Below are 15,677 nucleotides of genomic sequence, written 5' to 3' on the forward strand. Positions count from 1 at the left end.
AATTGCAATACTTGAATATCAATTTTCGAAATCACAACCAGATCCTTATAGTGACAGTAGTAAACCATATCGTCCATCACAAGAATCTGAATCCAAAGAAGAAAATATTAAAAATATATCTAAGTATATTAATAACACATCGACCACAAGTCAAGCAGGATCTTTATCAAGTTTACAAAATATGGGGCAATCAGAAGAAGTAGTGAGAACTCGAAAACGGAGAAATGAGAATATGTGGAAGAGAAATGTTATCAAGCAAAAACGAAACAAAGGTGAACAGTATGTCAATTATTCTGGAAAAACAGTACCAGTGAAACCTTTTACTTCTATTTTATGTACATGCAAAAGGGAGTGTAGTGATCATGTTCCTACAAGAGTGCAAAAGATTATTTACTCTAAATACTATTCCATGGATTGGAATGGACAAACTCCATGGCTATGCACTACTGTTAAAATAAGTTTGCCTATGAGACGAAAAAAACGCATCTCTAGAGGACCTAGTCATAAGCAACATCATACTCGAAGTTTCTTTTTCGGTGAGAATAAGGTTTGTAAGTCCTTTTTTCTTAAAGTTCTCCACATATCTAATAAGGTTAGATTATGCTCTTATAAAAAAGAGAGAGCCAGAAACAAACATGCGCATATCAGATCAGAGAGGTAAACAAGTGTCTGGAAATAAAATTGCAGACGACATCAAGGAATTTTTAAAGCAACACGAGGTATCGAGTTCATTCTGTACAAAATCTGCTATAATTTTCAATTCAGGGTCATTTAGCGTTTCCTGTTTGAATAATTTTATTTTTTCATTTGAAAATGATAAATTTTCTTCTATCATACATAAATAAACTGGAACTGCTCGATCAATGTCAGTACAATCATTTTTTTCATCTAAGTAATTTGTTGATAATCCATCTGCCACCAAGAGTTCTTTTTCAGGTGTATATTTTATTGTAAAATCATATGATTGTAAACGTATTCGAAGTCTCTGTAACCGCAATAGAGTTTCACATAATGGTTTTTTGAAAATCTGCTCCAATTGTTTATGATCAGTTCTATACATATAAACTTTAACTCCTGGAATATCTTTAAATACATCCTCAAAAGTTCGGTGGTACCATCAAGAATAGAAAATATACAAATGTTGGCAATTGATACCGTTCTCTTACAATTTCCCTATTTAAATTCCTCGGGTGCAAGCAAATTCTGATAGACTGATTTGGTTTCCTTACAACTACCATTGAACTCACCCATTCAGTTGGTTCTTCTACTCGTCTGATAACATCCATTCTTTCTATTTTATCTAATTCCTCTTTAATTTTTTCCTACAAAGCTAATGATATTTTTCTAGGATTCCACAATAAGTACAGCGTTTTGTTTTATCTCAATATCATAGTTATATTCCAATTTACCAAGTCCTTCAAACAAATCTTAATATTTACTTAAAATCAAATTTCTGTTTGTTGATTATGTATCTCATCAATATTTTTAATTAGACCGTATGCTTTACTAGTAGGATATCCCAATATACAAGGTGCTTGGAAGTTTACAATTTGAAATTGTACCGTATCTTCTATTTCATCAATTTTACACTGGACTCGAGTTTTGCCATAAATTTTTATTTCCGATCCATTATAGTTTCTTAATTTTATTTTCGACTTTTCAATGTTTACGTTTATTCGTTTGGCTAAAAACTTATTTTTTTTTTAATTTAGAACATTTACCTGAGCACCAGTGTCTACCTTGCATCTAATCTCATTTCCTTTTATTTTGTCTGTTTTATACCACTCCTCTATATTTTTTATATTATCTACATAATAAATTTCTCCAACAAATAAATTTTGTTTTTCGACATCATTTTCATTTTCTTTAGTATCTATCGTATTTACTTTTGAAAAGTGATTGTATTTTTTACATGTATTGCATATTTTATTAAATGCTGGGCAGTTACGACGGTTTTTCTTTTTATTTATTGTTTTTTCTTTCATTTCGCTTTTGCCTTTTATTGAAATGTTTTTTTCTTAAAATCTTTATTTTCTTTTACAGCATGTACATTTACATCTTCCGTGATTTATTTTATATGTTTCTCTGCAATTTCAGCTGCTTTACAAATACTTATACATTTATTTAGGTCTAAATGTGGTTCTCTTAACAACCTTTCAGTCATTTTCTTTTCATTTATACCACATACAATGCTGTCTTTTATGAGGCTATCTCGTAAATCACCAAAATTACATGTTTTACTTAATTTTCTTAAGTCCGTTACATAATTGTCTATATTTTCCCCATCTTTTTGGTCCTTTGTAAAAAACAAGTGTCTATTTACTGACTCGTTTGTTGCTGGTATGAAATGATTATGAAATATATAAAGTATTTTCTTATAATCACACTTATCCTCATCCGATATCTCTAACGTATTGTATACATCCACTGCTTCCGCTCCGATTGTATGTAATAAAAGGGCAACTTTCACTTCTCCTTCAATCTTCTTATCTGCTGCTATTCTTGAGGCAACCATATATAATTCAAATTGTTGTCTCCATTGTTTTAAACTATCAGCAACCATACACAACTTCGGAGGTTGACGTATGTTATCCATTTTGGGTTAGATTTCTTTATTTTTTCTATATATCTTTTTCTTTTAATAGTTATTTATATTACAAGTAGGCTAGAAACATGATTACTGTACGAGTGTGGAGAATTGTAATCACACGAGTACTGTAATTATGTTTTAGCCCACGTGTGATATACAACATTTTATCTACGACTGCTAAAAATTACTTAAAAATCAATTTCTTTAAAAAGGTCTATTTTGACAGTTATAAAAATATTTTGAAATGATTGTTGACAATTTTGAATTAATGTCAGTTTCAATAACATGTTTACTCATCTGGAATTACTGTTTCAAAATGTAAAAACATAACAGTTAATGTTTATAATAAATAGTATTGTTTCTCTTTGAACAGGTAGCACTTTTTCTTTTGTATTGCTCGTTTCAATGAATTAAGTCTGTTCTGATTGGGCTAAAAATGCGTTACGTAATGAAACCAGTGCGGTAATGAACTTCATTCGGTAACTCAAATTAGCTCAAATGAGTATGATAATGATCTCTATATCTTATTTTATTTATGCTTGCCATCTCCAACTGCGTCTTACTACTACCGCGCCATATCTGTGATACATATGACATTTGTCTACCAATCTTCTAGTTTCACTACTTTTTATGATCTTCTGTAACAATTTTGTTATTTGTGTTCCTATCGTTAACCCGCCATGTTTAATCAGTTCGTTTGGAATATTGTCTGTAACTTTCGATTTGTCAAAGACTTTACTGCAGTTTTTAACTTTTCTCCTGATATATCTTCGATATCTTGTTATTGGTGGTGTAATATACTTTGACGTTGTTCATGGTCGTCGGCTGGATCCTCATTAAGTATACCCACACGTATATAAAAATTCTCAAAGTGTTCGTTTCATACTGCTTGTTTTATGGCGTTCACATGAACGTCTTCATTGATTTCTAATGTATCATAAATTTCTTGAACTTCTTCTCCAATCGTGTATAGGAATATAGCAACTTTTCTTCGCCCCGTTATAGTAGTACTTTCATCGATTCCAGACGCCGATATGTACACAATCAATTTGTTTTTCCATCTTCTGAAGTTACCAGCAACATCTCCTAGTAAACTAAAATCATCTGTTGGTTTTAGTTGATCCATTTGTTATTATTTGGAATAGAAAATTTGTTTTCAGATTTTCATATAAGGCTGATGTTTTCTTTTTTAAACAACCTCACGCCTACAGTTAGGGTATTATTAAGAACTTAACAAGATCAATTAGTAAATATCAAAATTTAATCAATTTATCGCATGTTTCTCTATTTTTACAAATGCCCCATAAATTTTTTAGAGAAGTTGCTGTAGATTCTCTATCTCCAAATGATAGCCAAGTTTTGAAACACCCTCACAAATATAAATCATAAATAAAAGAGGGTAAGATATGATGATGGAGTCGGCAAAGACATGGCGGAGTCTACACCTCATCCTATATATCGTCCGGGAAACTTATCGTTCAACCGGTCCTTGATGACATTAATACAGAAATCTCCAAAAGCACGAAATAAACAACTTTTGTTATTAAAATCGATTACACTTCAAAAACTAAAATCGACAGATACGATCAGTAGATTTACGAAAAGTTATTTCCGAAAAGTAACCGTTTTCCTCAAGATATATGTATATGCTTACCCCACTATCCACTATATCTTTATATCTATAACGTATTTTATATTCTCTTTATCAACCAACGGTATCCGTTTCTGCTCGTATTTTTTTATTTACGTCCGATAATAGCATCGTAAAGCGCTTTTCCAGTTCCACTCCTATTCGGTCGTACTACTTTTCTTTTAGTTCTTTCTGTAGAATGAAACCATTTCATAAGGTTATCCTTGTAATGTATTGGAAGCTTTTCTTTAATGAAAACAAATTAGAAATAGTAAATATTCATTGAAAAATGGGGCAAAGTTTTTATACAGTAGGGCTTAAAAAGATTTAAATATAATAGTTATTTATATTACAAGTGGGCTACAAACATAATTACAGTACGAGTGTAGAGAATTGCACGACGAGGTCGTAGACCGAGTCGTGTGATCACACGAGTACTGTAATTATGCTCTAGCCCACGTGTGATATACAGCATTTTATCTACGACTGCTAAAAATTACTAAAAAATCTATTTCTTTAAAAAGGTCTATTTGACATTTATAAAAATATTTTGAAATGATTGTTGACAATTTTGAATTGTCAGTTTCAACAACATGTTTACTCATCTGGAATAAGTGTTTCGAAATATAAAAACATAACAATTAATGTTTATAATAAATAGTATTGTTTCTCCGTAAGTAGGTGGCACTTTTTCTTTTGTATTGTTGCTCGTTTCAATAAATTATGTCTGTTCTGATTAGGCTAAAAATGCGTTACGTAATGAAACCAGTGCGGTAATGAACTTCATTACGTAACTCAAATCACCTCAAATGAGTGCGGTAATGATGACTTATCCAAGCAGTCGTAGATAAAAATGATTAATATGTAGTTGACGTAAGTAAATATTATAATAAAATAGACTCATTATAATTAGAATCTTTAAAAACACAACATGGGTGGATTCCTTGCATTATTAAATTTACGGAAATTTGTTTAAATCCCGAGATTATTTACGGTTCCGCACACTCTAAACAAGGTTTTAAATAAATCAACGTTTTCCATTTGCGCGTTTTACATCGTCGTCCTCCCCCTTTAGCCCAACGGGTCATCATCGTCACCGTTGCGCTGTAGCTACAAAACGAACGAAACGAATTTACACAAGTGAGAAAAACACGTCTCTGCAGACGCTGCCAATTCGGACGCCGACTGTGAAGTGAACACGATTCTCAACGGGTCGTCCCGAGCCGACGAGGCCCCATGTTAATTAACCGAGTTTTGCTGTTTACATAAACCAATTAGGCATTCGTTGCTGATGTCACTTTTTAATGAAATACAAATTGAGAACGTGAACGTAGCGTGTGCTTTTGACGTTATCGTTTTAAACCCCTCGTCATTTTCACTTAGATAATAGCCTTTTCATTGATTCATAAGCAAGTTAAATAGGTTTTTTTTATTTCTATAAAGTTTTGCCATAATTCTAAAGAGTTTGCAGAATTCTGAATCATGATTAATTAAATTAGAATTAAAAGAATTAAATTAGGGTTGCCAACATGGTTATTTTCACCCGGAGACTCCGAGTTTTTAACTAAATCTACGCGCTCGCATATTTTGTCGTGACACCATCCAGTTTTTTGGTACGTGTTTGGTAATACGATGTATTGTCAGGATTCAATGAAAGTGCAAGAAGTAAACTTAACCTATCTTTATTTATTCGAACTTCTACAGATTCTTTTGGGGTGGAGCGAAGCTTCTTTGACCCAGTGATAAAATAGGATGTTTGACGACACGAGTTGGAGACCTTTCTTGTCTAGAGGTTAGCTATTAACTGCCCTTTCGTTGAAACGAGAGGTTTTAAGAAAACTCTTTGTCGCTGTTTTTGATGAACCTAATGGTGGGAAAGAAATAATCTAAAGGCCTCAGTCGTAGACACATCCTGTTTGTTTTCTATTATCGTTTCACTTCGTAGTCAAAACAGCCTGCTGGGGCGGAAAAGTGTTAGCCTTGATTAGGACAACATCCTGTCGGCTGGATATCTAACAATTTCAATAAAATTTTTCGGGCTTGTAAAACTCTATCTATGAACAAATAGACTTGTTCTATTTACATCTTACGCCTTTGAACGAGGGGTATTACGAAATTTTATTTAATTTCGAGGAAATCCCGGTTTACTTATAATTCTGTTAATTTTTATACAATACTTTTACATTGTAAATAGTAATCACTGTTACTTTTGATACTGCAGCGTGTAGCCTTTATCCCTTTCTGTAAATAAGTATTTTGTTTCCTTCAATGACGAATGGTTAACGTACAATGAATACAAAAATTTGTTACAATAGGAAAATAAACTAACTGGGAGTAGCAAATTATGTCGAACTGCATTCGTTATTAAACACGATGGAGAAAAGGCAGTAAAATCACACCAAAATTCTGTTCGCCATGCACAAATATAATCACAGCAAAAAGTAGTTCACAACTAATAACCACATATTTTGTAAGTAAGGAAACAGCGGAAGATGTGCGTGTCACTATATTAGAATTAGTACTGGTGTATCATGGCGTAATGCATTAACACAGAAAAAATAACAAAAAAAATCAAATGTGGACGCACAAAGGCATCTAGTTTAGGTAGTTTGGTTTTAAAAGAGTTGAAAAACAAACAAGAAATGAGATATATATTCGAACACCTCCAACATAGGAAATTTTAAGTTATTTCCCCCTGTAGTTACATATTTTGATAACCGATCATTATGAGACATCTAAAACTTAACCTAAAACTATTGAGGGTAATTTTTTATATTGATATTTATTGTGATACTCATTTTATCTCATGTTTCATTTTAGTCGTGCCTGAAGACGAGACGCATGTTACAAAACATATGTAGCACCTATAACATATAATAAAAAATTTCATCGCTATCTTTTTCGAAATTTTTTTATTCTTGACGCGAATGAAGATGGATTTTGAGTTAACTTCATTTCTCACAGCAGAGGTATCTGTCCTAATCCAAAAACTAAGGAGTACTTTAGTGAAACGTGAGAAGACTAGAGACAACATAAATTTCCTACATACAGCATTAACAAAAGATCTAACACCCAAATCCTTCATAATAAAAGTACCTAAACCTTTCTCACAACATAAAGCTCAACTTGAGAAGAGGTTAATGAAGAAAAAACTTCGTGGCCGACTCAATATTGAAATTGCTTCACCGAAAACTACAAGAACATCTACATAGTTTAGAATATGAAGAAATATACGAAAGGTTTCAAGATGAAGCATTTTATAAAACCTTAGAAAATAAAGAAGCTAAGAATAAAAAACTTGTACGATTAGAAAAAGTAAAGAAAGGTGTAAAATTCACACTGTAAAAATAAAAATAACACTACCAATGCAAAGAAAAATAATAACATTAATAAGTCAAATAATAATAACAATATCTCATCTAACAGGTCTAATAATTATAACTCTACTACAGACAACAAGGAATATTTTCATATTAAAGGAATAGATAATCACAACCATAATTTTATTTTAAAAGCTAGTGTAGGGGATCTCGGTAATATTTCATTTGCTCCTATATTTACTAATTTAAGTGACGTTCAATTTAACAGAGTAGAGACTAGTATCCTAAATCAGGGCATAAACTAAACCTACCACCCAGTAAACAAGAAACATCTGTGAAATGCATTTCAATTTTAACGTACAGTGAATTAAATGGAACATCGTAGAATTACGTTTCATATACGTGACAGATACGATTTTTACGAAACGTATCTAAATATATGTATCAAATACATTTCAGTAGAAATATTTATGAAATATCATTAAAATATGTAGCAGAAACATTTCATTTGAAACATTTCGCTACAAATGTATCTGAAACATGTCTGGAATATCTTCATCAGCGCCTGTGAACGTATGCGCATGTGCCAAGCCACGGTGACGCGTTAGCGTCTTGTCAGGTCTTGTTCTAGTGTTCTGTTCTCAGTTCGAATCGTTCGAATATTGGTTTGGAATGGCGCAGGTAAGTTTTATATAAGTTCTTATATATATCACCACTAGATTTAGTTAATGAAAATATGTATGTAAAGAATTTTACGTTTTCATATATTTTAGTGGCAGTTAGGAAGAGCTTCCATTTAACTGATAATGAATATGATCTAGTAGTAAGCAGTTGTTACGACAAGCGAATTTACGTTACAATAGGCGAAATAAGGAAACCGCAGATGAGACACGATAATAATAAAGAATATTGTTTTCTTTTAGTATTCTTTTTTTCGTCTACTCGTCGCAATACTGAAAACGTAGTGCAAGAATCGCAGGTCAAATATGAACCAAATGAAAGTTGTTCTGTGCGAAGGGGTAAACCATATGACTATAACATTTTTTGACCCTGACCTTATTTTCAAGGTTATATGAAGGTCCCGACCAAGTTTTTAAATGACACCCTATATATTTTATTGTACAATCTGAATCTGTGGATAAAAGTAAAGAAATTAAAAAAAAAGAGGTCTAAAAGGTTCCGACATTTCTCCGCCTTTGTCAATTTGATAATAGATTAACGCATAAAAACAAGAGTTCGTGGAACTGTTTATGTCGGCATTTTCAGATTACTGCTTTCAGAAACTTCATTGGTTGAATTGTTTTAAAATGTAACAGGTAACACTAAATTTGCATAAAAACTGCTTGGCAACAAATTCTAAATTCATTCCATCGTTTTACATTAAGGCAAAGTGTTTAAACTAAGTCATTGAATCATGGATACTCTAAATGTAGCAGAAAAAGTCGAAGTGATTTTTATTTATGGAGAAAGTGGCAGAAAAGTTGCTGATAGTATAGCTTTGTACCGAGAACGTTTTCCTGATCGAAATACGCCTTCGAGAAGTACCTTTCACAGAGTTGTGAATGATTTTACTAACACTGGAAATGTGGAATCAAGAAAAAGAACTCGGCGAGCAACTGTAACTACGGAAGAAAAGGAAATTGCGGTATTGGCTATCGTTGAGGTAAATCCTCAAGTTATCACTCGACGACTTACAATTGACGCGGAATATCGAAGACCAGTATTTTAAGAATATTAAAGCGCAACAAGTATCACCCATACCACATTTCATTGCATCAACGGCTTTATGGAGCTGATTTTGAAAATCGATTAATATTTTGTCAATGGGTACAAGAACGAATGCGGATGGACGTAAATTTCTTAGGTAACTACTTTTACAAACAAAGGACAATACAATAGACATAACATGCATTATTGGAGCGTTGAAAATCCGAGATGGTTGCGATTAACCTTGGTCGATTAATGTTTGGCGTGGTATAATTGGTAATAAATTGATCGGTCTATACTTTATTGATGGTATGCTGAATGGAGAGAAGTACCGAAATTTTTTAGATGACGTCTTACCAACGTGACTTGTAGATTTGAGCAGGGAATAAATTATTTTATTTTTTGTTTAAATTGTGTTTATGTTTAATTTGTTTACAAATAAGAATTTTATTTTAGTTACCAATTTAATATATTTTGTATAAATATTTACTAAATATATTTAATGCATCCTACTCTTATGCTTACTTTATTTATCCTAATCAATGAGAAAACAGAATCGTAGAAATTATTGATAATTTTGAAATTTAGCACAGTAGGCGTAAGTAACAAGTATAGTACTTCTATTATTACTTTTCCTACCTTAAGGTATGATTTTGTTGCAGCATCTACCGTGTGCGTCCCGGGTGGTATGATAAGAAATGCTTCCTCAGAAGATATGCATATGCTGTATGAGCATGTATGAGCATGTTGTCTGGGATGCAGATGCTAAACGCCAACAAAACTATATCTTCAGGTTTTCTGAAACGTCAACGAAACCTTTCAGAAATTATTTTTAAATGTTTATGATACATACTAGTAATGTAATGTAAACGTAAACAAAACATTTCAGAAAAAATTCAAAACCGTTAATGAAACATTTTAGTAATGTACCGTAATTGTCAACTGTATGTTGCAGAAACATTTCAATAGAAACGTTTCATTGAAACATAAAAAGGGCCGGACATTAGCAGTTTCAGACACGTTTCAACTATGTTTCAGAAATATGTCGAAGAAACATTTCATGTTTCAATAATATGTATCAGAAATGTTTCTGAAACGCAAATTTGTTTACTGGGCAGCTAAAGTTAACTCTACGGATATTGCTATAAAAATGGAGGCACAACTAATGTTCAACCCCCACAAAAAGCAAATTTATAAAGATAATTTTAACACTATAAGAAACTTGAAATCAAATTATAAAACCCACTCCAACTTCAACAATATGCAGATAGGGACTTTGAAAGATAAAATTAAGGAACAAAACCTTATTATAACATTGGGAGACAAAAACGCAGGTTTAGTTGCGCTCAACAAAAATACCTACATTGAAAAGACATTAGAATTCTTTAAAGCCAACAATATATTTAAAATTAACTCAGATCCCACGACAAAATATAACAATGCACTAAAAAACTTTATTAAAAATAATTCCGAAACGCTGAAACCATTTAACATTGACACTTTCAATACATCAGTTATGAACCACTAATACCCACAATGAAAAGCTTAATCAAATTACACAAAGAGGACAAAAGTATTAGACCTATTATTGGCAATAATAATACCCCAACAAGTCGAGTTGCTGCTATCATGCAGAAATTCCTTTATACCACCCTTAAGGATAAACTTCATTACAATATTAAAAATTCGCAGGATCTTATAAAAAGGACCAAAGATTTAATTATTTCCAAGAATACTAAACTTATATCATTCGATATCCCTAATCTTTACGATAATATCCCTATTAAAAAGACTATTTTAATCATAAAGAATCACTTAATAGAAGAACACACTGAGTTGCAACTAAGATTCGAAAGCATAATAGCCCTTTCCAACCTCTTAGAGTTAATTTGTAACCAACATTTTTTCCTATTTAATAATCAATACTATCAAATGACGGATGGCCTTCCCATGGGCCATATTAAGTATGTCAATTTCATCATTATTAAACTTTCAACTATTAATTTCAACTATATGTGGAGCAATTGATAAACTTTATAAAGTAGTGCAAAGTAATAAAAATAATGCTGATGATGAATTCGGATATCCACTTTGTCAATATCAGAATACTCCATCACTAGAGGTTTCACCTTCTCAGTATCATTCATCTCCATCGCTATCACTTTCAAGTAACATAGACGGAGAATATTGGTCGTGGTTGGTGTCAAATCAATCATGCGATAGACATCAACGTGTCGAGTATACGCAGGACTCATCTAATATACTTAATATAGCTCTAAAAACTGTATTTGACTACATTTTCTATTATTTTTGTCAATAAAAATAATTTATATTTACTTCAATAAAATCTTGGAAACCATCGCATATTCCTGTACAAAGTTCTCCAAAAAAATTTCAAATCATGTTTTTAAGTACGTGATATACAGAATGAAGGGTTGAAAATGAATCTCCCTAGCTAAATAACTTAAAGTTTCAAGCAGCTTTAAGTTTGATGCGCTTGATTTTCGCATCAAGTCAACTAATAGAACTTAAACATCGAGTATGACGTGAGAAATTCTTTACGCTACAATTTATTGTTACTTTAACCGGACATATTATTAGATCTTGAGCATCTACAGTTCTTGAGGCTCGTAGTTTTGGTTCATCGTGATAGTGATGTTGGCAAATTTAGCAAGCGTATTATAAATTAGGTTTAACAAAAGTCGAAAATTACAATGTTTTCATTAGTTCGGGTAATTAACCATAAATATATCGCAACCAAAAACAATAATATCAGTTTCACGAGGTAACAAACTCTTAAATTTGAACGATGTTATATATTTCCGAAACAATAAATAATCAGATACTCATATGCAAATTTTTACCAAAGAAGTATTACAAGTTTATTATTTATATTATTAATTATATCCACATGCCAAGATTTATTTTATAAAAGGAATCATTCCAGCGAACATAATGAAAGTTTCAATGTTTTCAATTTTCAACATCGATGAACTGAAATTTGAATTAATATCGACAAAATTGCGACATAATTATAAAAAGCAGAGTAATTTCAATACAATTTCGTTCAACCTTTGTCTAAATGTTTATTACGAGCATATATAACATTTGAGTAATTAATCTCAATTTAAAGTGTAACCACTACCGATTATGCGATTTGATTAATCATATATCTCTATACATATAAGGTCAACTTATATACAAATTTTGTAGTTAAGTTGTATCAGAAAAGAAACGAATATTAAAAACATAACATTTCATTACCATCACAAGCAATGCAACACAACGAGAATTTATATTTTTATTTAAATATGCCCAGTTTATGTTACATTAACGACACTCTTGAGTTTTTGTGTACAAGATGAATTTGGTTTTTATTAATAGTCTTCTTTACAGATTGAGGAACTTGAGGAGGTTTAATACTTGAGCATTGACTTCTGGTAGTTAAAACTTCTTCTTCTTTTTTAGGCTTCTGACGCGTATTTGAGTGACGTTTGCTTAACATTCCAACCACCGATCTGAAGTGTGGGGAAACGAATTTCACGACATCTACAAAATTTAGATTATTTGACTTACATAATAAATCAAATTATTCATTGAATTGCTTACCGTACACGCATGACAGGAAAAAAAGCGTTGATAATGTTAATAAGTATGCTAACAGGAATACTATCCAGTTTTTTATTGTAAAGAGGCCTTCTTCCATTTTAGTGGCAGGTCAGTTCGACATTTTGATAACTGACAGATCATATCAATAGAAACCTTGGTAATTCGGATTATTATTAACATTATTATACAAAAATATTTATTTTTTATTTTGGGTACAATTTTATATACATATTTAAGGCATATATCAAGATTAGGAGTCTCTCTTAAAAATCGATGATTTAACTTTTTCGATGATTTTCGACTAACAACAGCCATAGCAGTTTCACAAACTTAAACTGAATTTGACATATGGGCCAAAAACTTTGCTGTTCAATTGAACAGCATAGAATTAACTAGAGCTCTGAATCTACAACTACAAATTCAGACCGTTTTATCACAGGAAAGAATCACATATGAACAGAGTAGAAACGCATCTCTTCAACAGGATTGTTATCAAAATACTTGGCAGATCCACCAAAATGTACCCGGTCATAATAATTGGACGACCCAACCATCAGAACCTTCACCGGCAGAAACGGTGAGCACCACCATTTCATCAATTATTTCAGATAACGACAGTAATGCATATTCATATCTTTTAATAAATTAGTATTTACTTCTAAAACACTTGTTTTATTTAACCAAAATTCACTTGTTACAATAAGGATCTTTTATAATAAAATAAGTACATTTTTATTTTTAAATACACATACATACATTTAAGTATGTATGTCTAGCCAACTAACAGATCCTTCGCCATTAAAGTATTGACACTATTTGTCTCGAATGTTCACAGGTTGACGTAATGTTTGTAATGCACTGGAATTCAATTCTCTCCAAGAGCCTGGGTGTAGTACGCCATTGTCATCTTCAAAATCTACAGCCTCAGGAATTATATAACTAGAATTGGTCTTCATTAACCAATTATGTATTTCACAATAACCATGAACAATTTTCTCAGCTGTTTCTGCTTTTAGTGCAATTTATTTTTCAAACACCTTAAACCTGCTTGTTAAAATACCAAAAGCATTCTCAGATATTCTTCTAGCTCTGGATAATCTATAGTTAAAGATTTTTTTCTTGTCGGGTTAAATCGTGCCGAGCAAAAGGCTTCATTAAGTACGGTTTCAATGGGAACACATCGTCACCAACAGTTACTGCATATTCCAGACTGCCCAATCTTTCGTTTTCAAGAGCCCAAAATATAGAGCTTCTGCTAAACACTATAACTATACTTTGCACCTATATCTATGTAGGAAAAACAGTAATTACTATCGTCTACTAACGCTAATAGTATGATGGTGCAATTCGATTTGTAATTGAAGAAGTCAGAGCCACTGCTGGGTGGTGCTCTAATAACTACTATTGCACCAATACATTCAGGGAAATTCCATCTTATCTTAAAACCATACCTTATCTTAACTATATGCTAATAAACTTAAGTATTACGGCTCATTTTTACCGATCTCCTGTTAATTTATCTACTGGTTTAGTAGCATGGTTTCTCCTGTTTCAATTCATGTGATTACTTGACCACTAAACATGGTAATAAACCAGCAGTAAACAGGATATTGGTAAAAATGGGAATAAATAATGCTAATAAGTGTTTACCTGTATAAATTCTTCGAGCATTTCATATATAGAGGTTAGAACTTGTTGTAAAAATGCACTAATTGTGTTTTTTGGAATCCTAAACAAGAATTTTAGACTTTTGAAAGAATGTCCAGATGCCAGCTTGTCTCATATTTGTATCTTGTTTTGCAATACGAGGACCTATTGTGGTTAATAAATCATTACAATGCGCTTCTGATATTCTCAACATATTTTTGAAGTCATCTGGAAATATTGTTATCATGTTTGATGAACATTGATGCGCCATTCATATTACGTTTTAAAATCCAATCGTGTGTTCACCAACGTCTCTTCTTTTTGCTCTTCTTCGATTTTTCATTATTAACCATTAAATCAGCAACAAGAGCACAACCTTCCACAACAAACTGATACATTCTGACTGTAGCTAAACTGTTGTGTGAATACTTTCACGCTTCGTATCTTAGTTCGGGCGTGGTCGGTTACCACGTGTGAAGCACGCCCGTGTGAGTGCAGCATAAAAGCTGCAATGAAGAATACCGAACCAAGGGTGCTAATAAATAATGAAGTAACAGATTCCTTCAGAATAATAGGTGGATTGAAAAAGAGGAACGAAAATTCCAACTCTATTCAATCTAATCATGCTTAAATTCATCATAAGGCAAATGGACATCCAAACAGAAAATGGGGCCGTTATACATTTTTTTTTTATTGGCTTATTTGATAGTTTAGCAAAATTGAAGACTGCTATAATTTTTTATTTTTCAAACTGGGCTTTAGTTTTTCCCAAAAAAAAATAATGATAATTTGAAAAAACTTTGGAGACGTCACCGTCGTTTCGCACGCGGTTAGTTGAAATAAAAATCAATAAAAGTTGCATGAGCGAGATGCCACGAGAATTTTATGTGCTTGAAGAAGAGATCCGAACAATGCACGTCACCAAAAGTTTTTTTTTAATTTTAATATTAATTATTGCAAAAATTAAACAATTTTAGGATCTGAAAATGTTACCAATTCTTCTAGTTTTACATAGTTGATCGATTTTTTGAAAAACGGTCTTTCTATTCGGTGGAGGGTAACGGCCCCATTTTCTGACCAACAACACAGTACATCTGGCTGCATATGCAGACGATGTGACCTCTTTTCTTTTTTGTAATAAATAAAGCAAAAAACAGTACAAATTTTGTAAATA

The 15,677-nt window shown here is 32.0% G+C and overlaps 2 long non-coding RNA genes across 2 annotated transcripts; one reads left to right on the forward strand and one right to left on the reverse strand.

Annotated features, from left to right (window-relative positions):
* Nucleotides 1–6,749: 6,749 nt before the first annotated feature.
* On the forward strand, nt 6,750–7,319 carry LOC139430278 (uncharacterized). Its single transcript, XR_011640738.1, has 2 exons — nt 6,750–6,982; nt 7,041–7,319. It is a non-coding gene; the product is annotated as an uncharacterized lncRNA (long non-coding RNA).
* A 5,215-nt stretch (nt 7,320–12,534) lies between these two features.
* LOC111420335 (uncharacterized) lies at nt 12,535–12,987 on the reverse strand. The gene is made up of 2 exons (XR_002707078.2): nt 12,857–12,987; nt 12,535–12,796 (listed from the first exon to the last, which is right to left on the reverse strand). It is a non-coding gene; the product is annotated as an uncharacterized lncRNA (long non-coding RNA).
* Between the last annotated feature and the right edge of the window lie 2,690 nt (nt 12,988–15,677).

This window comes from Onthophagus taurus, chromosome 6 (assembly GCF_036711975.1).
Source record: "Onthophagus taurus isolate NC chromosome 6, IU_Otau_3.0, whole genome shotgun sequence".
NCBI classification, from domain to species: Eukaryota; Metazoa; Arthropoda; class Insecta; order Coleoptera; family Scarabaeidae; genus Onthophagus; species Onthophagus taurus.